This window comes from Heteronotia binoei, chromosome 21 (assembly GCF_032191835.1).
Source record: "Heteronotia binoei isolate CCM8104 ecotype False Entrance Well chromosome 21, APGP_CSIRO_Hbin_v1, whole genome shotgun sequence".
In the NCBI taxonomy this organism is placed as follows: Eukaryota; Metazoa; Chordata; class Lepidosauria; order Squamata; family Gekkonidae; genus Heteronotia; species Heteronotia binoei.
The window spans coordinates 190,403,477-190,429,863 of NC_083243.1; the positions used below are offsets into that span (position 1 = coordinate 190,403,477).

Here is a 26,387-nt window from a genome sequence, read left to right on the forward strand (position 1 = left end):
TTTGAGGAGAGGCACCAAATGCTATGCTGAAAATTTGGTGCCTCTACCTTTAAAAAAAAAAGACCTCTCAGAGCCCCAGATACCCACAGATCAATCCTCCATTATACCCTATGGGGACTGGTCTCCATAGGGTATAATAGAGTGCCCAGCAAATCTACATTGTTTAAGCCCATAATGTGTTGTATTTAAAAATGAACCAGGCTTCTATTTGGCAGAGTCTTTTCCTTGTATCAGTATGGTTATATGGATGTGTTGTCATTGTGTATAATGCAGCTACTTTCATATCTTCAATGGTGTGTTGTTTAGCTGAAAAATGATATGACAATGGAGGTAATGATATGGGCTGTTTTCTTTAAGTTGTGTAATGGTTTATAACATGGTGTTTTGTATCTTTAAGTAAATGTTAATCTTTGGCTAACATGCTATGCTTCAGTGGAAGATATAGCTGGCCATAGTAAGACCTTGTGGAATTTGGGAGTTGATTTGGAATATCGCTCTTTACACTTCTAATAAAATGCTAATTGCTGTTTGATATGATGTAATTTAGTGGGAGCTGTAGCCAGAGCTGTAAGAACACGGAGCCTATTGGAAATGAGCAGTGGCTGCCTATGCATTGAGGGAAGGCTTATTGTTCTGTTGTGAATTTTTCTCCCAGGGAGACTGTAAGTATGAACCGGGCTGCCCTCATGTTATTCTTCTATTATACAGGAGACTGAGATGTATTTTTAAACTTGTATCCAGGCAGATACTGAATTGGAGCTCTTGAAAAAGAAAATTTTGAATCAAAATGATTGTTAGGTTTATGGTCTCTCCTCTGGCCCTTTTGGATATATGTCTCCTCTGATCTATTCTAGTCTTGGGGTATCTAAAAGAAATACTGTAAGAAGACTGTAGTGAGTACCTAGGACTTTATGAAGACCTACTTCTGTTGACCTACCTTTGATGGTTGAGATGGACGCTGTAGATTTTTGACTGTTGAATTATATAAGTCTTTGTTATATTGATTGCAGGACTATTAATTATTGTTTCCATTACATTATAGTGTGATATTGTTGAAAACTTTGTATTGAATTTTACTAACAGCCTTAATTACATTAATTGTGATTATATTGTTTCCCGTGGTCTCTCTTGTTTTGCTACTGTAACTTTGAAGACCGTGGTTTCCCTTTAGTGTTTATCTCTTGGGCTAACTGGGAATAGGCTATCCTGGTCGTCATAAAGGCATCCGGCCTGCAACTTTTAACAAGCATTGTGAACTCGGATTAGGCAATGCTGGTAATTGAGATTTTGTACTGGGTAGAGGATCTGTGAAATCCATCCGGGATAATATAACCTGATGATGAAGTAGAAGAGGAGGAGGACCTGGTTTTTATACCCCACTTTTCTCTATCCTAAGGCGTCTCAAAGTGGCTTACAACCGCCTTCTCTTTCTCTCCCCACAACAGTCACCTTATGAGGTAGGTGAGGCTGAGAGTTCTGAAAGAAGATTGGTCCAAGGTCCCTCAGCAGGCTTCATGGGGAATCACACCTGGCTCTCCAGATTAGACTCTGCCTCTCTTTAACATGCTGGCTCTTAAAAGGGAAGAAAGCCTTATAAGTGAAGTTCTGTCAAATAATATTCTTCCAGTTAAAGGACTTGAAGTGTAATGTTGGTATTTTTGCTAAGAAAGCTTATAAATATCAGTGCTGGTCCATAGAAAACTACCCATGAACAAAATGTCACAGTGTGCATGTTTTTGCAAACTTTTCCTCAGCTGGAGGATGATAATGTAAAATAGCATAAATCTGTTGTGTAGCTTTAGTTGGAAAACTCTGTCATTCTGTTTGTTCCCATTTCAAAAAGAAGATAACAAAAGGTACAGAAAAGGACAGTTCAAATAATAATTTAAATAATCTTTCTATCCGTATATCCAATACATCCCCTTGAACTTCTGACTCTACCAAACTCAAATCTTTGAAGGTTTGGTAGAAGGCTTTGAAGGAAGAACCCTTGATCTTTTCCCTTGATAAACCTTATGGAAACTTTGAGTTATTAGAGCAGCCATGTCAGATCAGCCCAGTGGTCCATCCAGTTCAGGATTCTGTAATGACCAATTAGATGCCTCTAGAAGATGAAAAATTAGGGCATGGGAACCCAATGTAGTTTACATCATTCTCCTCTCTTTCATTTTATCATAACAATGAGTAACTGTTCCACTTTCTTTGCAGTAAAATCCAATTCAATTTCCCTGCAGTCTTCTAGTCTTCCTGTAGGCCTTTGCCAGTCATCACTTGTGCCTAGTGTGTTTGACCAAGTACCGTCCTCTTATTCCCTCCCTCCCTCGCTCCATGTTTGCTGGTGAGGAGCATGAGGGGAAAAGTGTCACAGGACTCAAGTTTTAGTGTAGGTATGCATGATCAATGTTTCAGATGTTAGGTAGGGGAGCAGATGTCAACGGTGAGGGTTTTTTTGAGCTAAGTGATAAATACCCAAAGTGAAGGAGTTAGCTAATTAACAGTTCTCTGTAGAAGTCCAAGAAATAGGGGGGAAAGGCAGTGTTGTCCCATCTTGTCATCAGTCAGTTTAAAAGGCTGAGATACGAAGCATCATTTTCTGTCTTCCTTATAGCATATTTCCAAATAGCTTACCCCACTCATCCATACAAGAGTACAGCAAAGTATGCTTGGGGTGCAGATGGCAGAGAGGAAGTTTTCTCCCTCTGAGAGGAGGACATCTTGATAGGTGTTTCCCACCCTACTTGTAGGGAGGCAGAAATGAAAACTTCACTGCCTGTCTTTGGTGGGATACACTCCTCTCCTAAGTTCTGTTCCTGTCTCAGCAGGGAACGCCAGACAATACGTGGATGAAATATAAGAAGTATGGGGATGAGAGAAAGCCATTATGGATAGTGCCAGCAGAAGTAATAAAAATAACAGCTGAGATGAATGAAGAAAAGTGATTGGCATATAATCAACTATTAAAAATACAAAGTGGTAAAATAGAATTGAAACCTGCTGAAGAACTGAATAATAAATATGATTGGTTTCAAATGCAACAAATAAAGAGCTTGGTGGAAAAGGATATTAAAACTGAAGGAATAAGAAAAGAGGAAACAGAAATGGAAAGAGTTCTGCTTGGAGATAATGAAAAATTAATTTCAAAACTATATAAATTACTTTTAAAATGGTCTACAGAAGATGAAGTAGTGAAATCTCAAATGGTTAAGTGGGCAATCAATGTAAATAAAGAAATACAGATAGAAACTTGGGAATATTTGTGGAAGAATTCTATTAAGCTTTCGACATGTCACAGTATTAAAGAGAACTTTCTCCAGTAGAACACGGCACTTGATCCCGAAAGATTCTACAAACCCTAATGATGTTACCAGCCGTGAAAACCTGAAATCGTTGATTAAAGAGAACTGTTTTAAAATGATGTATAGATGGTATATGACTCCTAAAAAGTTGGCATAGATGAACAATAAGATGCCAGATAGATGTTGGAAATGTAAAAAACATGAAGGTTCTTTCTACCATATGTGGTGGACTTGTGAAAGAGCAAAAAAGTATTGGCAGATGATTCAACAAGAAATTTCTAGGATCTTGGGATATGAATTTAAGAAAGTTGCAGAGACTTTTCTGTTGGGATTACAAATGGAAAAATTTCCAAAAGAAGATAGAACTATAATTCGATACTTGCTTTCAGCTGCTAGGACACTGTATGCGCAGTTGTGGAAGCAAGAAAAAATACCAGAGAAATAGGATTGGATTGTAAAAGTTATGACATGGAGTGAAATGGACAAATTACTAAGAATTTTAAGAGACTATGATTTAGAAGTTTTTAAGATGGAGTGGAAAAAGTTTAGAAGATATGTAGAAAAAGAGTGGAAAATAAAAGGACATAGGACAATTTTTGATATTGATTAAGTATTAGAAGGAAGAAGGATATTAATCTTTGTTTTTATTAATTAAGGGTACCTTTAAATATTAGTATTTTAAGTAAATAACACCGGCGGGGGTCAAGTAGCGGGGGGAGGGGTGGTTAGAAAGTAACATATGGGATAGATAAAAAGAAGTTATTTATGATGCAAGAAATAGATATTGTTACCATATGTTACTAAATAAAATTGTTTTGGGAAAAAAAAGAATGGTGCTGTTGCTTACATACAGATGGACAAATAACAGTCCAAAGACCATAGCATGATTCCACATAATTTTATCCCTCTCTTGATTCCTGGAGCTCAAGATGGATAGGATGATCCCAGATTTCAATACGTTTTTATTTACATTTTTTAAAAATTCTAAATTTGGAAGTGCTCTTTTGCAATCAGTATTGTCCATTGAGTGAAGTACCATAACACAGGTTCCTAAAGTACTTTGGATCTCAGGAACGTCGTTCTGAGCATTGGTTTATATGCAGCCTTAGAAGCTCATCTGTGATGAAAGACACTTAAAAAGAGAGGAAAGAACAAAACTCCACTTGTTTTGCTTTACCAGGAACTTTTGTGCTGTATATGGAGTCTCCCATTAAGCTGCTTCTCTTATTTCTCTGTAGCAGTATCAGCTCCAAGAGATTCTCTTATTAGCACATTTCTCCATACAAAATGCCACTCATCATAACAGTGCGGTTTCGGCACAGCTGGAAAGTGATGTTGTAGAGTAGATCTCACCATCGCTGCCTGTTGACATCTAAAGGCGCCCGCCTCGCCTTTGTCTCGTTGGTCTCTCATCTTCTTGTTCTAATAGTTTTCCAGGTTTGTGCTGTTACTGGGTGCCAAAGCCGTTAACTGATACAATGAGCTTATTGAATGGGGATTTATAACGCAGAATATTAAAGCACATTTTTATCATATCTGTTGACATTAAAAGAGCGGCAGTGCTAATGGCATGATTATAAATTGTCTCAACCAGAAATAAATTGTAGCGTCTGCTTGAGAGTAGTGTTGTTAATATTGCTAATAAAGGTAGCAGTTCTGCTCAGACTTATACCAAGGTGAGTCCCATTTATTTCCGCGAAATATATCTGCTAGCAACTCTAAATATAGCAACCCTAATGATTACAATGTGTTGTTTTCTCCCCTTCTGCCCACTGTCTGCATTCCAGAGACAAGCACATGTAACTTCCATTAAAGTCGGTAGGGTTTAGGCATACAATTAAAGACCTAGGATACATTGATCTCAACGGGTGTAAGTCTTCCTGCTTGCCTCTGGATTGAACCCATAATATGCTAATCTCATTCATTTTTTTTTTCAATTTTGGGGAAAGGTTTTTCTGCCATTTGTTTCTTTCCCAGATCTTTTATCTCCCCCTTTCTCCCATTTAACGGCATTGTCTGTTTATACTTCCTTACCTCTTTTCCTGATCATTTGATGGATATTGCATGCAGCCCCTTGTTGAGTTTTGTGGCTGCGAGGCACAGAGCCGCGTCATATATTTTACGCTTGCTGCATCTTTCTCATTGTGTCTTTCTTTTCTGGCTGAGCGGATCTTGTCATGCTGAGAATCCTGCCTTAAGTTCGGTCCAAGCAGGAACCATTGTCCCGTAGAGCAGGGGTGGCCAACGGTAGCTCTCCAGATGTTTTTTGGCCTGCAACTCCCATCAGCCCCTGCCATTGGCCACGCTGGCTGGGGCTGATGGGAGTTGTAGGCAAAAAAAACATCCGGAGCGCTACCGTTGGCCACCCCTGCTGTAGAGGATGCTTAACGCACAGCTTCTTTGGCAAAGAAGAACTCTTGCCAGCCTATCTTGAGAGGTGCTTCTCCTTCGCCCCCTCCCCTGCTTCTTATTTTGGAACTGTCTGAGAAGATTGCTACAGAAAAGTCTGGCATCGTTAGACCATGAAGAGTCATACAAATGTGACTTACTGCTACTAGCTCCCATTAGTGGCAGCTGTCACGATGGAATTAGGAAGCAATAATAATGGCACCAAAAGAGGCCCTACAGCTGGGGCTTAATGCATTTTTCATTTTCTTAGCACTGTTCTCTAGCTGCCGTTTCTATATTACTATTACTGTTACCGCTGCTTTTAAGAAGCCCGTTTGACGAAGCATGACTTTAGATCACCTTTTCCAACAGAGGGTCTTAAATCTAAGACAGAAGAACAAGTACGATGAAGGTTAGTTGTGATTTCTCATTTCAGACCGTGTTACCCGAAGGTATTTTCAGACATCGTTGAACCAGCCCAAGCTCGCCTTATTGCAGCAATCTGAGATGATTTCGGAAAGAGCTTTTTGCTTAGCCAAGGAGCTGTGCTTTGAATGACTTGTATTGTCTATTCCCCTGTCACAGGCTGAGGGTAAATGAATTTGTGCAGCACAATGTTACTTAGCGATCGCAAGTAAGTTGCTATGCTAACTCGGTGAAAGAAGCCTGGGGCTTAGATTTGGGTTAAGTACAGTCTTGACTTTGTTGAGCTGTATCTCTCTCTAACCATAGAGAGCTTTCAAGCCAGGATCCCACAGATTGGCTAAAAAAGCACACCACTGCTCAGGACTAGTGGTGTGCTTCGTGTCATCTTTGCCCAGTGTTTACCATAACATGGTCTGGTATTGCTACTCGGTTGGTTAGTTGCTGCTAAGTAGGGGTGGGGGGACGTGCTAGATGTCATGGTGGTCTCTCCCGGAATGGCTGTTTTTGTTTAATATGGGGTTTTAACAACAACAATTTTTATTTGTATCCCGCCCTCCCCGCCGGAGCAGGCTCAGGGCGGCTAACAACATTATTTCATACATTAATCATACAATCAATAAAACTACTACATTGACAGTTTAATTAAAATTCTAAAATTAATAAAAGTAATAAAATATATACTGGTGCTATGATTACGTTTACATTTATGATGGCGAGTTTTTTAGCAGTTTCCCTCTTAATCGGTGAAGGCCAACCGGAAGAGGGTAGTCTTGCAGGCCCTGCAGAACTGTTCAAGGTCCCGCAGGGCCCGCATTTCCTCTGGGAGTTGGTTCCACAGGCGTGGAGCCATGGTAGAGAAAGCTTGGTTGCACCTCTTTCAACCCGGGAATGTTCAGCAGGTTTTTCCCAGCTGACCTCAGTGCTCTCTGGGGTTCATATGGGGAGAGATGGTCCCTAAGGTAGGCAGGTCCTCGGCCATATAGGGCTTTAAAGGTAATAACCAGCACTTTGTAACGAATCTGGTATACAACTGGCAGCCAGTGCAGTTCGCGCAGCCCAGGCTGTATGTGACCCCACATTGGGAGCCCCAACAGCAATCTAGCCGCCGCGTTCTGCATCGTTTAAGAAAAACGATGAGGTTTTATACAAACTGCTGTTGGAATTAGCTGCCTTGAAAGCTTTCCGCCTCCTCTTGCTCTGTGGTATTGGGGAATTCCACACATTAAACTGTGCTGTGGTAATGCTTAGTGGTTGTGTAACTGCTGCACGGTGGTGTGATGTCATCACGAGGCCATTAGAGATGCACATTCGACTCAGCTGAGCTGAAACCCCGCCCCCTTGTTTAATGCCTATATGTCATTATTTGGGGGGCCAGAAGCCGGATCCGATTCTCTGATCTGATTTGGCTTCTGCACAGCTTGGCTCCCTCCCATTCCCTTCTCCAGCCAGCTTGCCTTGGCTGGCCAACTGGGGAAGCAACGGGGAGGAAGAGGAACAGAAACTGTTTGCTCCACATGGAAGCGGAGGGGACTGAAACAGATCGTTTCGATGGCTGGAAAGGCTTCCATCCTAACAGCAGACCTAGCCTGTAGCCCTGCTGTTGGCTGGATGCCTTTCCAGCCATCAAGGGGCGTATCTTTAAATGCCTCTCTGATCTCTCCAGCCTTCCACAACCCACCCACCATGGTAGGCGACCTGGAGAAGGCACGGGGAGGCATTTAAAGTTGCCTCCTTGATTGCTTCAGCCTTTCCCAGCCTGCCTGCTGTGGTGGGTGCACTTGGGAAGGCATAGGGAGACATCTTTAAATGCCTCTTCAATCTCTCCAGCCTTCCCCAGCCTGCCTGCAGCAGCAGACATGCTGGGGAAGGAGCGGAGAGGCATTTAAAGAAGCGTCCCTGATTTCTCCAGTCCTCTTCAGCCGGCCTGCAGCCACCAGCCAGCTGGAGAAGTGACCGGGAGACATTTAAATTCCTCCCCAATCTCTTCTTCCTTCTTCAGCTAGCCCATAACTGCAGGCCAGTTGGAGAAGGGAGAATAGATTGTGAAGGAAAATTGCCTTCCCTTCAATGAAGGGAGTGTTCCACCTCTGCCATGGAACTCCAGAGAAGGGGGATTTAAACTTTAAACCCCTTAGTCTCTGGAGTTGCACTGCAAAGGTAGCAATCAACAATAGGAGCCCGCCACCCTCACAAAACTTTAGAGGGGTGGGCATTATAATACCTTATGGGGACTGGCTCAGTATAATTTAGCTGATTAAATTCGGCAGTACTGGTAATGCCTGAATCCCAGTATCATACTGATGCTGCATTTCAGGAATATTGGCAAATACCAATATTTTGGGGGCTTGGTTTATTCAAGCCCCAAAAACACTGGAAATTTTTTTTGTGTGTGTGTGTGTGTGTGCGCGCGCACCCCTAGAGGCCTCCTCAAGTGATGGGTTGCCCAAAGCTGGGCAGATTGTTCACAGTCTGTACTCTATTGAAGGTATTATATCTAAAACAGCCCTCTGATATATCAAGCTGCACTGTAAGAGTCATTTTCTATTTGCGGCAAGAGCTTGAAAAATAGTCATATCCTTTCCCCATCCTTTCATCCTGTCCTTTGGATGAGATGTCAAGATTGGCTGTATGAGGGCAGATCTCCTTTTGTGTGCAGACACTGCTATTTCTGTCCTAGAACAATTATACTGGGCACAAAGTGCTATGTTCTCTTATGCATTTCTGTAAGTATTGTAGAATCTGAAGGTCTGATGACTATCTATAGGTGTGCTGTCAAAGTCATTTGTTATGAGGGCCAGATCTGACATAAATGAGACCTTGTCAGGCCGGGCCATGTGTATACCTATTTAAGATTAGGCAGCAGAGATATAAACTTTATAAAGGACACAGACAAACACAAGTAAAGATTTTTTTTAAAAAAAACTTTAAACATGCTTAAAACGTTAGCACTTGTTGGTCTTAAAAGTGCTTTCTTCGTATCTTTGGATCTGTCGGCCGCATTTGACACGGTCGATCATCAGTTACTGGCCCGCCGACTTGCTGACGCGGATATTGGGGGATTGGCCTTACAGTGGCTTTCCTCCTTCCTCGAAGGACGGGGACAAAGGGTGGCCATTGGGGGGAGCGGTCCCGGAGGCACCCACTAGTATGTGGAGTGCCACAAGGGGCAGTTCTCTCCCCGATGTTATTTAACATCTATATGCGCCCCCTTGCCCAGATTGTCCGGAGGTTTGGGCTTGGGTGCCATCAATACGCCGATGACACCCAGCTCTATCTACTAATGGATGGCCGGCCTGGCTCCGTCCCAGAAAGCCTGGACCTAGCATTGCAAGCCGTGGCAGGTTGGCTCAGACTGAGCGGGCTGAAGTTGAATCCAACGAAGACAGAGGTCCTGTGCCTGGGTTGCGGTGCCCTGGGAAGGGAAATCCCCTTGCCAGTTCTCGACGGTGTGCAGCTTAAAGCGGCACACAAGGTCAAGAGCCTGGGGGTTCTTCTGGAGCCTTCATTATCGATGGAGGCACAGATAGCAGCCGCTGCCAAGTCCGCGTTCTTTCATCTTCGACGGGCAAAACAATTGGCCCCCTTCCTGGAGCACCGTGACCTAGCAATGGTGATCCATGCTACGGTCACCTCGAGACTGGACTACTGCAACGCCCTCTACATGGGGCTGCCCTTGTGCCGAATTCGGCGGCTGCAGCTGGTGCAGAACGCGGCAGCTAGGCTGTTGTTGGGGCTCCCAAGGTGGGACCACATACAGCCGGGACTGCGCGGGCTGCACTGGCTGCCAGTGGCATACCGAGTTCACTACAAGGTGCTGGTTATCACCTTTAAAGCCCTATATGGCCGAGGACCTACCTACCTGAGGGACCGTCTTTCCCCATATGAGCCCCAGAGGGCACTGAGGTCATCCGGGAAAAACCGGTTGAATGTCCCTGGGCCAAGGGAGGCCAGACTGAAGGCCACCTGGGACCGGGCCTTCTCTATCACCGCTCCACTACTGTGGAATCAACTCCCTGAGGAGGTGAGGGCCCTACGATGTTTAGATGGATTCCGTAGGGCCTGTAAGACCCACCTTTTCAAGATGGCCTTCAACTAGTGACAAAACTAGTGACAAAGCTAGAGGCTGCTGAAAATGCTTTTATTCTTTGAAAATCACTGATAATCTGTTTATAACGCTCTATTGTTAACGCCTTATTGTTATGCTAATTTTAATAATTTGTAATTGTTTTAACTATGTTTTTATAAGTATAATTGATGTAATGTGTATTTTATGTTGTGAGCCGCCCTGAGCCTGCTCCGGCGGGGAGGGCGGGATAGAAATAAAAAATTATTATTATTATTATTATTATTATTATTATTATTATTATTATTATTATTATTATTATTATTATTATTATTATTATTATCTCTCCCATGCAATCCAGGAAACTGGGCAGAGGAGGCTCTGCTCTTTTCTTCCTTCCCCAGGAGACCAGGAGGGGGAGGAGCCTCAGCCAATAGAAGGAAGAGAGGCTTGACTCAGTAGCTCTGCTGTGCAATTGAGAGAGCCTGGCAAATGGCTGGTCCGAAGGTAGTGGGTTATTTCAGTTGATTGTTCACAGTCAGAGAGCCTGGCAAAGCAAGCTATCCCTCCTCAAGGGAGGAGCCTCAGCCAATGGAGAAAATATAGGTTTTGCTCTGTAGCTCCTGTGCTGTTGAGCAAGCCTGGCAAAGCAAGCTGTGATGCAAAAGGAAGCAAGAGACAGGGAGAAGGAAGCAGATAGCCAGTTGTTCGGGGGCCTGATAGGAGCCCTCCGGTGGCCTGATTCGGCCCGTGGGCCATATGTTCAACCCCCCTGATCTACAGTAAAAAAATGAGCAGAATCCAGTGAATCATGAAAAAATTCACGGAACATACCGCTTGTTCTTCCCTCTGTCAGCTTTCCCATTTTCAAATAAAAGTGCTTCTGAGAGGACAAGGAACCTTAGAAACAGGGTGAGGTGTGGCACAGGGAACTTTCTCAAGGGGAAGCAGACTGCTCAATCTTTTGGGGGTCAACTCTTTCAGCCCTGAACCTCAGTGGTCTGTGCATTAGTGTAGTTGCCCTGATGGCTAATGGTTGGATCTAGACATGATCTTAAGAAATACAGCTCAGTAAGAAGATCACTTTCTCCCAATGCTGGATGGGAAAGTATAGGGAGGGGCAAAGGAAACTAGTAGTGGGAAAGACATGCCTTATAGCAGGGGTCCTCAAACTTTTTAAATAGGGGGCCAGTTCACTGTCCCTCAGACTGTTGGAGGGCCGGACTGCCGTTACTGTACAAGGCCGCGGGCCGTCAGTTCTCCGTCTTCTGCATCTCTCTCCCTTCCCCACACCACACACCCCGGCCTGGGAACTTACCTCACCTTGGTATCACCTCAGCCCAGTGCCGGAAGTGTGCGTTGCTAACGCGAGTTTATGTCGAACGTCACTTCCGGTCTGATTTTGCCATAACCCGGCGGGCTGCATAAACGTCCTCAGCGGGCCGCATCTGGCCCGCGGGCCGTAGTTTGAGGACCCCTGCCTTATAGCATACATCTCCATGTCCCTAATTTCTTTTCCTATTATCAGATACTTTATGTTACTATGGACTTAGATTCCTGGATATGTGTGCAGTTGCTTAAGATTAATTAATTAATCAATTATTCTAATTAGTGTTGTTCAGTTTTAATTTTTATCTTCCAGGTTTCTATATTTTTGTAATACTTGGCTATATCTGCTTATCTTATACCGATTGCGTTGGTTATTTGAGATTTTTGTTGTTGAATTCTTGTTACGTTGTTACTGCTTTTATTTGTATGCTACCCTGCATACTTATTTGCAGAGTGGCAGATTAACATGCAGTAAATAAATACCCCCTCCCAGTCACCTTTAGTTCCAAACCAATAAGAATCTTTTAGAGCTTATAGCATACTTAAAAGAGGGTGTGGTGAGTCTGGAAGAATTATGGTGGGGACTGGGGGGGGGGCATACAAAGTGTGAAGCAAACGTTCTCCAGATTGTGGCTCACACTGTACATTCTTCCCTTCCAAGGTTCCGTCAGGGCTTGATCAGGCCAGTTCCTTCATCAGTCTGTTTTGTCTCCCCTGTTCCATAAGCAGTGTTTCACTTGGTTATCTTACATGCGTATGCCCTTGAGGACAGTTCAGGGATCTGCTGGAATGACTGAATACTTGTTAAGTCTCCTAACTAAACATGCCTGCGTACGTAAACACAATTAGTGTTTGAGTGACTTGACTTTATTGTCCTGTGATCAGCATTTGATTGGTATTGGGGGAAACTGCTTAGGGCTCCTATCTCTTTTTTCCAGGATTCCATATATTGATCAGGAGTTTAAATGGGCCAGTTTCCCGATATTGGAGGCACTGTTCCTAACATTCCCTTCTTCCTGGAGCATGCTCAGTCTTGACCAGGCTTCTTTTTTGGTGTTGGTGTGTGAGTTGGTATCTTTTTTGGTGAGTTGGTGTGTGAGTGAGAATCTTTTCCTTTTGGTTGGCATAAACCGTTTTCCCACACAGCTTACCTCGGAGTGGCATCCCTTTTCACCGCGCAGCGTCTGCTCGGATTTCCCACCATCTGCTCCGCAGAAGCAGGAAGTGCCGGGGCTTCTGCGTCACAAATGTAAATCACTAAAACCCAGTTTATGTTAGTGACGCAAAAGCCGCGGCTCTTCCTGCTTCTGCGGAGCAGATGGTGGGAAATCCGAGCAGACGCTGTGCGGTGAAGAGGGACGTCACTCCGAGGTAAGCTGTGTGGGAAAACGGTTATAATTTACCTATTCCTATTTGTCCCAACATACATAAACTGTCCCCTGAAAATGTACCAACTTGACCTGTTTGCTTAGTTTTGCTGTATTCCCATGGACCACATGCTTATAATATTATTATTGTGGAATTTAATAGTAATGATTTTTTTCCCAACTCAGTTGTGACTCTAGAATGTAGCATGTGTTAAAGATGCGGTCATTCTATCTAAGAAAAATATATTCAAGCCCTGCCCTGGATAGCCCAGGCAGGCCTGATCTCATCAGGTCTCAAAAGCTAAGGAGGGCTGACGCTGGCAAGTACCTGGAAGGGAGACCTCCTTGGAATACCAGGGTTGGGAGACAGAGGCAGGCAGCATCAAGCCACTTATCTGAACATCCTCCATGCCCCAGTAGTGGTTGCTAGAAGTCACCGTGACTTCCAGGCATGCATGCAAGCACACACAAAATTACAAAAAGAAAAGAAAAAAAATTCAACAGGGAGTTATCGTGGATGAAAGATAGAACCAGTGTGATTTTTGGTTATTCTTTATTCTTTAGTGCTGCACTGTTTCCGGTGTTTCTAATCACTGTGTCTCAAACTTACCCATATTCCTCTCGCGAAACTATATTATGAATTAAATAGAGAGTTCATAGAATCTGTAAAAGTTGCTCACCTACACTCATCCCATCGCAAGAACTGTTGTCCTAATTATCCTTTCCCACACTGGAGGTGAGGAGTTTGTCATTAAAGGGAAGTTGGCTGGAATCCAAAGGCATTCTCTTCAGCGTTGAAAACTGAATCTCTATTGATATTTCATTGTCATTCAGCATAAGGGAGGACATTGACCAAATGCTTCTAGAAAGAGTTTCCTGAAACAGATGCTTGGGCATGAGAGTTTATTTTCTGACATCTATTGAAGAGGGAGGGAGGAGTAGAAATGAAGGTCAAAATAGGCATTTAATTTTTTTTTAATACTCCTTCTCACCAAAAATGATAATCCAGCCAGTTCAAAAGGGATTCTTTCCCCCATCGAAAACATATCATGAGATCACATGAGAGCCTCTAAAATAAGTGCCCATCACACAAGCCCCCAATATCAAATACCTTCACATGCGGATTACATTACTTCAATGCACTTTGCTTGGGGCTGAATTTGAAAACTGTTCCTAAGCCTCAAATAGTATAAAATGCATCAAACCCACAAATTTATCTGTATTTTTTTTTTAAAAATTTTGCCAACCTTTTGCAGATTAAGTTCAGTGATGATAATGACCTCTAAAGCACTCAGCGGTCTGGGCATGCCGTCACCCTTTTTTGTGTGATTGTTTAAAATATAGAATTGATAGATGTTATATCTTTAAGGTTTTGTACGCATTTTTAAGATGCTTTAAGAGCAGGGATTTGAGGTGGTGCAGAAATAACAAAATGTTAATTGTAACTTAGAGAGTACTGGTCAAAATGCTTCGGAATGAACATGGGCCTATAGGAGTGAGTGACAACTGGGAGGGATAAGTATATAATTTGTAATTGGTAAAAATTATTATGATCTGTGGTTATACAGACTGAAGGTCAGAGAATCAAACAATGATTTGAGGCCTAAATCAATTCTGTAGGCTTCAAGGAGATGCGTGTTTATGTATGTTGAAAGCAGTTACTTCAGTTGAAATCCACACAACCACGAGAAGAAGGCCACGAGGGCTGTTTATCAAAGACAGAGGTGTCGAACTCGTTTCTTATGAGGGCCAGATTTGACATAAAGAGGCCTTGTTGGGCTGGGCCATGTGTGTCATAAAATGTAATGCCAGGTAGTGGAGACATAAGCTTTATAAAGGACACAGACAAACACAATTAAATACATATTTTTAAAAAGTAAAACACCCTTAAAAATTAGCATTTTTGAAATATTTTATTTAACAGTTTCTTATGGGGAGGGACGGTGGCAGAGCATCTGCTTGGGAAGCAGAAGGTCCCAGGTTCAATCCCTGGCATCTCCGGAAAAGGGTCCAGGCAAAGAGGTGTGCAAAACCTCAGCTTGAGACCCTGGAGAGCTGCTGCCAGCCTGAGCAGACAATACTGACTTTGATGGACCAAGGGTCTGATTCAGTATAAGGCAGCTTCATATGTTAGGGGAGGGACAGTGGCTCAGTGGTAGAGCATCTGCTTGGGAAGCAGAAGGTCCCAGGTTCAATCCCTGGCATCTCCAAAAAAGGGTCCAGGCAAATAGGTGTGAAAAACCTCAGCTTGAGACCCTGGAGAGCCGCTGCCAGTCTGAGCAGACAATACTGACTTTGATGGTCCGAGAGTCTGATTCAGTATAAGGCAGCTTCATATGTTAGGGGAGGGATGGTGGCTCAGTGCTAGAGCATCTGCTTGGGAAGCAGAAGGCCCCAGGTTCAATCCCAGGCATCTCCAAAAAAGGGTCCAGGCAAATAGGTGTGAAAAACCTCAGCTTGAGACCCTGGAGAGCCGCTGCCACTCTGAGAAGACAATACTGACTTTGATGGACCAAAGGTCTGATTCAGTATAAGGCAGCTTCATATGTTCATATGTTCATATAACTGATACCTCTTGCTCTGAATTCTTGCATCAAAATCTAGAAGTAATGTCTGTGCTGTAGCAATCTTGAGGATGCTGTTCAGGTGTTGTTTAAATGTATATCTGTAAGTTGTAAACCTACTTTTGATTTATTGACATTCATTACAGAAATCTCATAGTCAATGCTTTGAGCCTAAGACCCAGGGAAAAACATGAAATGGCTGGGCATTGCGAGCTTTTGTACATAAGTTGCTTCATGTACTGGTCAGCCAATGGAGAAAACAGGCGTTGCTCTGTAGCTCTTGTGCAGTTGAGCAAGCCTGGCAAAGCAAGCCGTGATGCAGAAGGAAGCAAGAGAGAGAGAAGGAAGCATATGACAGTTGAGTTGCTCATGGGCCTAATAGGAGCCCTCTGGGGGCCTGATCTAACCTTCAGGCCACATGTTTGACATCCCTGACTTAAAGGGTTTAGTGGTTTTGAAACATTCAGTATGCTTCCAATAGTTCCATCTTTTGCATCTTCCAGATAACTAACTTGAATATAGTTTTAGTTTTTGCTTTCAAGCTTCTAAGATAAGATAAGAGTGCCTCTGCCTCATCAGTAACTCAGTCTATAAATCTGAATAAAGGTGCCTAGCACTAAATGAGGTAATTGATCTGTCTAGTTCAGATGTGTCTGCTGTGACCAGAAGCAGCTCTCCAGCGCTTTCTAGCAGAGAAAGGTCTTTGCTCACCTTTTTTACCTGAGAACTTTTAACTAGAGATGCCAGATATTGGATGACGATCTCCTGCATGCTGAACATGTGCTTCGCCGTTGTTCTTTCTTCGAATGCAAAAGGGACCATAGGTGTCAAAACAGTTAAGGGAAATGTTGAGGTACTTTTCTGTCTGAAAGAGATGCTTGATTAGTTGTGTAAGAAACATGCACATATTGGCTTGGATCCTGTTTTTTTCTTCTTCTTTCTGCTTGTGCTGCTCTTTGTCCATTGCAGAGGCAGTCCTCCACTGCAGAGAACATTCCTCTTATGCTGGACACTTTCTTGTTCTTTTAAATATACTGGCCTTGCATGCACTGAGATGCCTAGTGAACAAGGAGCATATGCTCTATAGCAGGGGTGGCTAACGGTAGCTCTCCAGATATTTTTTGCCTACAACTCCCATCAGCCCCGGCCATTGGCCATGCTGGCTGGGGCTGATGGGACTTGTAGGCAAAAAAAATCTGAAGAGCTACCATTGGCCACCCCTGCTTTATAGCAGAGAAACAGTTCCTCAAGGGATGGCGAGGACTTTAAACAGGAATAAGATACTGGATCCAAACTGTTGGTCTTAAATCTCTTGTATGTCATGAAGGTAGCCTAAAAGTAGATTTTATACAGATGCAATTTCCTTCTAATTTTGTGTTTAAGAAAATATATCTCCTGGGAACTACAATGGAATTATCTATCATTTCTCTTTTAGAATAGTGTATCAGAATATTTGGTTTTTGTTTTTTTGTTTTTTTTGTATTGACATACTCAAATGAAACCGTATGCATGCACATGAAAGCTTATACCTAGAATTAAACTTGGTTGATCTTAAAGGTGCCACGGACTCCAACTTTGTTCTGCTGCTTCTGACTGACATGGCTACCCCACCTGATGTGTTCTGGATATCAAAACCTTAGTAATTAATTTAGAGAGTCCAAAGGTACAGCAAAAAAAATTCAGAATTACCTTTCAAGCGTTCTCCTTCAACACCCTAGGCCGGCCAGATCTGTTCCTCCTCCATGGAAGGAAAGGAAAGGTCCCCTTGTGCAAGCACCAGTCATTTCTGACTCTGGAGTGACATTGCTTTCACAACATTTTCACAGCAGACTTTTTACGGGGTGATTTGCCATTGCCTTCTCCAGTCTTTTACACTTCCCCCCAGCAAGCTGGGTACTCATTTGACCGACAGCAAAAGACCATTCCTTTCTCCATTCCCCACTATTTTTCCTGTCTCCAGAGAGAGTGTGTGGGGGGGATGTTTATCTATTTCATTCCTGCTCTGTTAGCTCATTAGCATTTGTAAGGAGGTGTAGGAAATCACACCACACCACTGACTGTCTTGTTTTCAGCCTAGAGGAAAAAACATCAAAGGTGTTTGTCACTATTTGGTTGCTTGGTTGCCGAGCCCTGATGTCCTGTACTGATTGCCGGGGGGGGCTGAGCCTTGGGTGGGAAACTCCAGGGGGTGCTCGAGCCCTCTAGCCCCCACGTAGTTTATGCCTATGGTCTGAGTCTTTCTAGATCCAGATTGATTGCAAAGTCTCTATTATGGTAGGCAAAAAAGAATATTTACAGTTGAGACATCATAAATGTCAAAGTATAGTTCCAAAGATGTTTGTTGGGGTGGATTATACGTATCTGTCCCACTAACACTAGCAGCTTTCTTAGGTTCATGGTGTCTTCCCCGACACAAGATGGTGTTCTGGAGCAGGGAGCTGTGATTAGCGCATTTGTGAATTCCAGCTCTTTACTGTCTGCAAGGGTGTTTCATAACTTTCATGGCTTGAATTGTCACAGAAAGCTGGGATTTAAATTTTTAAATCTGCGCTCACATGTAGGTGTTCTAGATGCTGACTGCCTTCCTTGTCTAATCTAGGGTCAGGTAAGGGCTTGGTTGTCTAAAAATGAATCCCTGAATAGATTTTTTGTATGTTGATAATTCTTTTGGTCTGTTCAGTTTACCATCTGAATAGACTATTAGGAATACTATTTTTTATTCCGTTGTTTTTAGTGTTCATAGAAGATACTAATAAAATCATACAGAATTTGAGCTGGCTGAACAGAAATGTATGTAAAAAACTGATGGCGTTAATCTTAAACAGGGAGTTTGATTTCTTTTTTTCACACTGTAAGAGCTGAAAATAGCATTGTTTTTGTACCTTGACATTCCCATTTATAATCCTTCGTAATGAATGTCACTTTAAGAGTTCTTGCACAGCCAAACTAGCAATTGTTTCCCCTGCCTTGCAGTTCTCATTAGCACCTGATGAATTAGGTAATAGCCTATGAAGATTCATAATGTATAATTAAAATAACTAGCCTAAAAGGTGAAATGTCATTTTTAAAATACTACAATGGTCTCCTGCCCCCCCCCCCACCCAAATTGAAACCTATTTTGCTTTGGGAATCAGAATAACTTGATTAAATACTTTAAAAAGGCTTGATTTTACTCTGGTATACAGCAACCATTATAGTAAACTTGTGCAATGCATTTGGCCTTTGGTCTGGGATCCCCTGTCTGAGTTGATAGCAAGCTAGTAGGGATTCTCTCACCCTAATTAACACTGTGCTGCTGAGTAGAATGTAGCTAAAGGAAATGGCCTTCAGAGTACTTAAGCCTTGTATGTCAGCTCCAATATGGGGTAATCAGGGCCCTGTCTCAGGTCACCACTGGCCTCATCACTGAAAATGAAGGCACACAGACCAGGGGCTCAGCTGCTGATTTTAACTGGCAGGCAGCTTCGTTCAGGAGTAGGTGATGGTTCAGATGCCCTGATGCTATACTGTTTAGGATTTTTAAAATGAGAACAGTGCTTTGAATTCTGCTGAGAAATGACTTGTCGGTAGGGTTGCCAAGTCCAATTTAAGAAATACCTGGGGACTTTGGGGGTGCAGCCAGGAGACTTTGGGGATGAAGCCAGGAGACATTAGGGGTGGAGCCAGGAGCAGGGGTGTGACAAGCAGAATTGAACTTCGAAGGGAGTTCTGGCCATCACATTTAAAGGGACCGCACACCTTTTTAAATGCCTTCCTTCCATAGGAAATAATGGATAGGGGCACCTTCTTTTGGGGCTCATAGAATTGGTCCAATCGTTTTGAAATTTGGAGGGTATTTTGGGGAGAGGTCTGTACTGAAAATGTGGTGCCTCTACTTCAAAAAAAACAGCCTTCACCCGCCAGCCCCAGACACTTCCCTATCAATTCTCCATTCCCTATGGGAATCGGTCACCATAGGGAATAATGGAGTTCCCAGCAGGCATTTCCTCCCCTCCCCCCGCTTTCTGACGACCCTGAAGCGGGGGGAGGGCCTCCAAACCGGGGGATCCCCTGCCCCCACCTGGGGATTGGCAACCCCACTTGTTGGGCAGTGAAGTACTTCTTAAGATTAGTTCGGTGTGTTCTCTATATCCTACATAAAAAAACCACCTTTGTCGCTATGTTTAAGCACCAACTATCTCCAAAAAACAGTCGCACATAAAGCACATTATAGCAATCTAATTGGAATAGGAACAGAGCATGAAAAACTGGCAAAATCACTTTCTAAGGAAGGGGTGTTGTTGGCTCACCAAAGCCTCTATGAGCCACGGTTGAGATCTCAGACCCCCATATGTAGGCATGGAATCAAAACAGTACTTTTGATCAATTTATGGCACAAATACCAGTAGTGCTCCCCGCCCCTCCCAGGAGTATGGAATTATTCAGGTTCCATTATTTGCTGCGGGGATTTGGGGATGGGCAGTGGCTGGAGTGGCTGCTTTTCAACCAACACCTAAATTGCAGGGGATCCCTAGTGCTACTTGTCCACCAAGTAAAATTGGACCCAGGCATTCAAGTCGACAGACCCTTGAACAAGATGTCCCCAGCCATCCTACTTGCAGGGATATAAACCAGAGAGACGAAAGGCCTTGCCCCAACAAGGAGCCACATTTTTGCCCAGCCATGTGCCTCCTTCCTGTTGCCCAAGGAACCCTTTAAAAAGGGGGGGGGGCAGGCCTGAAATCCTTAAAATGCCAACCCTGGGTATTCCAGAATATTTCTGGAAGCATATGGGAAGCAGATACCTGTATGCCCAAAAATCCTGAATACTGCTGCAGATATCTTGAGTATACCCCGCAAATACTTGTAGTATATTTTGGGGGGTATATATTCAAAACTGATGTATTTGAGCACATGTTCCTAGCCTTAAGTCTCACTACCTCTTACGGAACGAAAAATAAGATCATTGCAGAATCTAAATGAATTTCAGGGAACAGTTGCAGTGTTTCTCAAGGCTGAAAATGCAAACCCTGTTCTCATATACACCATGCTTTCTACTCACTATTTAGTTAACTACGTTTGATTACTGGTATTAAGCTAGAAGTGCTTTGCAGGCATGTGTAGTTTAGGAACCATCTGTTTTAGCAATGAAAGCCTGGCCATCTCTCCCTCCGCCCCGCCCCCCCACATCCTCTCAGCTTTTCCAACACAGTTTTAATCCTACTCTGAGCCTTATACCCTGGAACATCTCTTGAGAGAAGAACGTAGGTACACTGATTAAATAGTCAAAAGGCTCCTAGCGATGATATGCAAATCACTCACTCTTGGATAACTGATTATATGCTATATTATGGATACATGGGTTCTTCTAAGACTTGTATGTATGCCTGCTTGTGGTGACTGATGTTTGTATAAATTGGAGATGGGAGACAATAATCTGGCATTAACAGCTCAGCTACCTTTTATATTTAGCATCCTGTTAATATCCATGATATTTTTAGATTGCTAAACAGCACATTTCTTCAATCATATGGCGGTGACAACACAGATACCCTGTGGTATATATTTAATGGTGTGTAGAAGAACTAATATTAATACTTCTTTTCAATGTGACATCATCAGCTGGATCCTATCTATGTTGTTAGATCACACCCAGTGATATTTGTTTGAGATAACGGGGCCTGTCAACTCTAAGCACGACCTCTTGTATCAATGTCCTTCCGACATAAAATTTTTGTCTATGGGACTATGTTGCACTGACTAAAGCTCCTAGAGCCATTTTAAAGCTGGTGGTAAAAATGGGAGAAATGCCTGGATGCTGAGAAGAAATTAAAAGAAGTCTTCAGTAGGGATGGGCATGAACCGGGGAAAAGAGTGGCTTGTTTCATTTTCTGGTTCGTTTGATTTCATGAACCAAATGAAAATGAACCAAAAAAAAATCATGAATCCCCTAACATCATTAGGGTTTGTAGAATCTTTCGGGATCAAGTGCCGTGTTCTACTGGAGAAAGTTTTCCTTCCAGACGTTTCGTTCTCAGCTGCGGAGAACATCTTCAGTGGCGTTGCAGCCGGAGCAGGCGCTCAGACCTTCTTGGCTGCTGTGCATTGAGTGAGGCCAGGGCTGCTGGAGAGCTGCTATTTCTAGGCTGGAGGGGGGGTGTTGAGAGGGCAATTGGTTTGTGGATGTGCCCATTGTTTGGTGGGGCTTCCTGGAAGTAGAATAAGAGTAGGCACCTGCTGCTACTTGCATCTGGCCTCACTCAATGCACAGCAGCCAAGAAGGTCTGAGCGCCTGCTCCGGCTGCAACGCCACTGAGGATGTTCTCCGCAGCTGAGAACGAAACGTCTGGAAGGAAAACTTTCTCCAGTAGAACACGGCACTTGATCCCGAAAGATTCTACAAACCCTAATGATGTTACCAGCCGTGAAAACCTGAAATCTTTGATAATCCCCTAACAATTTGTGTTTTGGGGATTTGTGGTTCATTATTTTTATGTTTTATTTATTTAATTTATATCCCGCCCTCCCCGCCAAAGGCAGGCTCAGGTCGGCTCACAGATTAAGGGTCGCGCAATCAGATTAGTGTGACCAAACAAGACAAAACAACAATAAAAACATAAGAACAATTATTAAAACATCCACAGGTGCTAGTACAGTAGTTTCAGACAATGATTAGAATTCTAATGGTGGTAAGTAGCTAGATAGTCGATATTAGATGTTCAAAGAGGTCCCCGGATCACCATAGCGTGATGAGATAGAACCATTGGTAGTATTTTATGGGCCTGTCCTGTTGCTTGCAGATGTTTCCATTATGAAAATGCATGGCGGAAGAGTGCCGTTTTGCGGGCCCTGCAGAACTGTTAGCGTTCTCACAGGGCCCTGACCACCTCCAGCAACTCAGTCCACCAGCTAGGGGCAGCAACGGAAAAGGCCCTAGTTCTGGTTGATTTAAGCCTAACTTCTCTGATTCTGGGAACTGTCAGCAGATTTTGAGACCCAGACCGAAGTGATCGCTGGGGCATATGCAGGGAAAGGCGATCCCTTAGGTATGCAGGACCCTGGCCATATAGGACTTTAAAGGTAATGACCAGCACCTTGAAGCGAATCCGCTACCCTATCGGTAGCCAGTGCAGCACTTTCAGCACAGGCTGAATGTGTTCCCATAAAGAAACTCCCATTAACAGCCTGGCTGCAGCGTTCTGCACTAGCTGAAGTCACCGGATTTGGGACAAGGGCAGCCCCATGTAGAGAGCATTACAGTAATCCAGTCTCAAGGTGACCGTAGCATGGATCACTGTTGCCAAGCCGTCGCGGTTGAGAAAGGGGACCAACTGCTTCGCCATCTGCAGATAGTAAAAGGCTGACTTAGCAGTGGCAGCTACTTGGGCCTCCATTGTCAAAGAGGATCCAAGAGCACCCCTAAGCTTTTAACCTTGGGTGCCAACGTGAGCTGGGATGTGTTGAAGGTTGGTAAACGGACCTTTGATCCCGGACAGCGGCAACTCAGGTACAGGACCTCCGTCTTCATTGGATTTAATTTCAGTCTACTCAGCCTGAGCCACCCCGCCACAGCTTGCTATGCTGTGGACAGATCTTCCGGGGTGGAGTTGGACTGGCCACCTATCATCAGTTAGATCTGGGTGCCATCTGCATACTGGTGACAAACCAGCCCATACCTCTGGGCAACCTGGGCAAGAGGACGCATGTAGATGTTAAATAACATTGGAGAAAGAACCGCTTCCTGCGGCATACCACACATAAATGGGTGTCATTGGGATAGTTGGTCCCCTACCACCACCCTCCGTCCCCGATCCTGGAGAAAGGAGAAAAGCCATTTCAAGGCCAACCCCTGGATCCCAGCATTGGCGAGACGACAGGTCAGTAGCTGATGGTCAACCGTGTCGAATGCCGCCGACAGATCTAGTAGCATCAGCACCTCTGTCCAGGTGCCTCTGGAAGTCACCTGTGAGGGCAACCAGAACCATCTCTGTCCTGTGACCCAGACAAAAACCGGATTGATGTGCGTTAAGCATGGAACTGTCATCCAGAAAACTCTGAAGCTGCGCTGCCATATCCCTTTCAATAATCTTGCCTAAAAATGGCAAGTTAGACACTGGCCAGTAATTTGTAAATTCCGCCGGGTCCAGAGATGGCTTTTTTAGAAGAGGGCGAACCATGGCCTCCTTAAGAGGCTGGAGGAAGGTTCCCTCGAGAAGGGACCTGTTGACAATTTCCCTTAGGGGAACCCGTAGCTCCTCTCGGCCAGCTTTTATCAGCCAAGAGGGGCATGGGTCTAGCCTACAGGTGGTTGGGCACACAGTGGAGAGTATTCTGTCAGATTCCTTCAACTTGCTTAGCACAAGATAGATGACACACACACAAAATGTAATCTTCTCTTTCTTTGATTGATGCAAATGGTGGTAAAATCTAAGGCAGATTGATTCAAGTGCCAGTATGATGGATTATCTTTTTGTGTTTCTCTGTCACTGGTTTTATAATTCAAGAAGAATCACATATTCTCTTGGTGCAAGGGCGAGGAGGGGTTCATCTTGGCCCCCTACAAAGCTGTGTTGGGAAGAGTGGGATTTGCGTGGATAAAAAGCAACAGGAGCCCAGGCTTAAGTGGCAAAGAGAGTCTTCCTCTTACGCCAGTGGAAAGGTTCGTAGAATACAATGCTCTGTTTGTACACTTCTACACTTTTTGTTGATGGATGTGAACGAACAGACCCAGAGGCAAACCCAGACAACCTTAATCTTAAACAATTTCTCACCCGGAATAATGCACCTCCTAACATGGACTTTGGGACCAGGGCCAGCAATAAACCAAGAAACTGACACTTTCCTCATGGTCATGACGACAGCATAATCACTGGATCTAACAACACTAGCCATAACAACTCAGTTTCATTCATTGGTTCATCTTCCAATGTTATATATGCCATGAAGTGTCAGTGAGGGGAGGGACGGTGGCTCAGTGGCAGAGCATCTGCTTGGGAAGCAGAAGGTCCCAGGTTCAATCCCTGGCATCTCCACTAAAAAAGGGTCCAGGCAAATAGGCGTGAAAAACCTCCGCTTGAGACCCTGGAGAGTCGCTGCCAGTCTGAGTAGACAATACTGACTTTGATAGACTGAGAGTGTGATTCAGTATAAGGCAGCTTCATATGTTCATAAGGCTCCACAGGTTAGAGGGAGTATTGGTCATGACATTCTAGGAAGCTGGTCATATGTTCATAAGTGATGCCCTTCCACTCTCTACATCAGAGAAACAACTCAGTGCAGAAAAATAAATGAGCATAAATCAGACCTCAAAAACTCTCTCTCGGCTTGACTTCACGAATGAAGATTTAAGAAGGGTGCAGTAGTCCACGTCTGCTGCAGGCTCGCTGGTGGCTGACAAGACCAATGTGGGACAGGCAGATCCGGCCACAGTGGCTGCAGGGAAAAGTCTGATTTGGGGTTGGTGCTGTAGCAGTGCGATTCTTCCTCAATCTCCTTTTGTCCTCAAGACCAGGTATGCGTGCGTTCTCAAAGGAAGAGACAGCCTGGTGGATGGTGTGCCTCCATGCTTTGCGATCTGAGGCTAGGTCAGACCACTGGTGATGGTTGATGCGACAGGTGCCTTGGCACCTCAAAAACTACAACACTCAAAAACCAACAGGGGACCATTTTAAGCTTCCAGGATTTTCCATTACTGACCTAAAACTGGAAGTCCTCAGAGAGAGAAGCTTCAAGGGGATATTACAATGTGGGATTACTGAATTTGAGTTCATTCACAAATTCAGAACAGTGGAACCCTTTCCCCCCAGCTCAATAGGGATGTAGGATTGTCATCTCACTACAGATGTAATTTTCAGCCCTAAGCATTTCTCCCTTGTTCTACTCAAATTTACATTCCCCATTGTATCTCCTGACTCCTTTATTAGCAACATCCTCCCACCTTCTGACTGGAATATAAGGATTCAGATCTTAATTCCTGCTTGTATCTGATGAAGGGAGCTTTGACTCTTGAAACCTTATATCGTGAAAATTTAGTTTGTCTTTGTGAAGAAATGATTTTTTTTTTCCTTTGCAGGTTTGAAATGAACAAAATGTTCATTCTGAGTTTTAGAAATTTCCCTCCCTCTGGTCAGAGAATAGGCAGGAATGGGGGGAAGTCAGTTCAATTGCTTCCCAAGTTTACCTCAGTCCATCTTCATACAAATGCTAATACGGCTAGACAATGGGATGGTCAAGCTTCCTCCCCCTTTAAGTGGGAACAGAGATTGGGAGGAATTAAATGCTAGAGAGGCTTTAGGAAGAAAAATTATTGAGACTTCAGGAAAACCTTCTCTGACCTGGCCTAAACTGAGGTCTGGAAGAAGCAACCATTTAACCATGTGCTATCCTGGAGAGCTGATGGAAGCTTCAATGTAATGGTAACTCTATAGAGATTTGTAACTTCATTAGCTAAGGAACCTGTCCTATATTTTAACATCTGATAGGACACGTATAGAAAGAGGAACAGAAGAGTTTTGTTTTACCCGTTTCTTTTGAACCCTCTCCTCAGTCTGGTGCTGTGCTAAAAGTATGCTTTAACATCTCCTGTGGAGAAAAAATGCAACTGTGAACTTTGCCACTTTGTTGTTGTCATCGGTCTTTGTAGTCTATCAGTTATATTAATGACAATTCTGTGATACCAAGTTGCAAAGGACTCCTTTTCAGAAGGCACAGGGTATTAAATATTTTTCTGTTACAGTCAGGGGTGGCCAACGGTAGCTCTGCAGATGTTTTTTGCCTACAACTCCCATCAGCCCCAGCCATTGGCCATTCTGGCTGGGGCTGATGGGAGTTGTAGGCAAAAAACATCTGGAGAGCTACCGTTGGCCACCCCTGCAGTATATTATTAAAATGAATGTGATTACTTTTAATTTTATTTCAGCTGCTTTAGGAGCCAATCTGGTTTAAAATTGAATTGAAAAGAATCAAAGAAACAAGA

The 26,387-nt window shown here is 43.7% G+C and overlaps 1 protein-coding gene across 1 annotated transcript in view; it reads left to right on the forward strand.

Annotated features, from left to right (window-relative positions):
* PDIA5 (protein disulfide isomerase family A member 5) overlaps positions 1-26,387 on the forward strand; it is a 291,070-nt gene that overhangs the window by 75,157 nt on the left and 189,526 nt on the right. The window lies entirely within an intron of this gene.